This window comes from Tupaia chinensis, unplaced genomic scaffold, assembly GCF_000334495.1.
Source record: "Tupaia chinensis unplaced genomic scaffold, TupChi_1.0 Scaffold139757_1, whole genome shotgun sequence".
Lineage (NCBI taxonomy): Eukaryota > Metazoa > Chordata > Mammalia > Scandentia > Tupaiidae > Tupaia > Tupaia belangeri.
In genome coordinates this window covers 3,007,563-3,007,827 of record NW_006199637.1, presented here as the reverse complement: position 1 = coordinate 3,007,827, position 265 = coordinate 3,007,563, and the positions used below count along the sequence as shown (strand labels likewise).

The 265-nt window shown below is 70.2% G+C and overlaps 1 protein-coding gene across 1 annotated transcript in view; it reads right to left on the bottom strand.

The window, feature by feature from the left end:
* Positions 1-265, bottom strand: part of OTOF (otoferlin) — a 109,706-nt gene that overhangs the window by 20,570 nt on the left and 88,871 nt on the right. The gene's annotated exons all lie outside the window — the stretch shown is intronic.

The following is a 265-nucleotide window of genomic DNA, read 5'->3' as shown; positions in this document are numbered from 1 at the left end:
CCAGCCGGCCCTGACCAGCTTGTCTGCGATGTGCTCCATGATGTTGGCGTTGTAGAGGCGGCGGCGCTGGTCGGGCCACCAGCTCTTGATGTAGATGCAGGGCTTGCGCTCCAGGTAGGGCAGGTGGAAGTAGTTCCTGGGGTGGGAGGGAAGGGTTGGGGGCTGTGGTCTGGGGGCCCAGAGAGGACGGGGTGGGCCCCAGGAGGGGGTGGGGGGCAGCAGCAGGCAGCGGGGCCCACCTGGCCGGGATCTGGGGCCGCCGGGG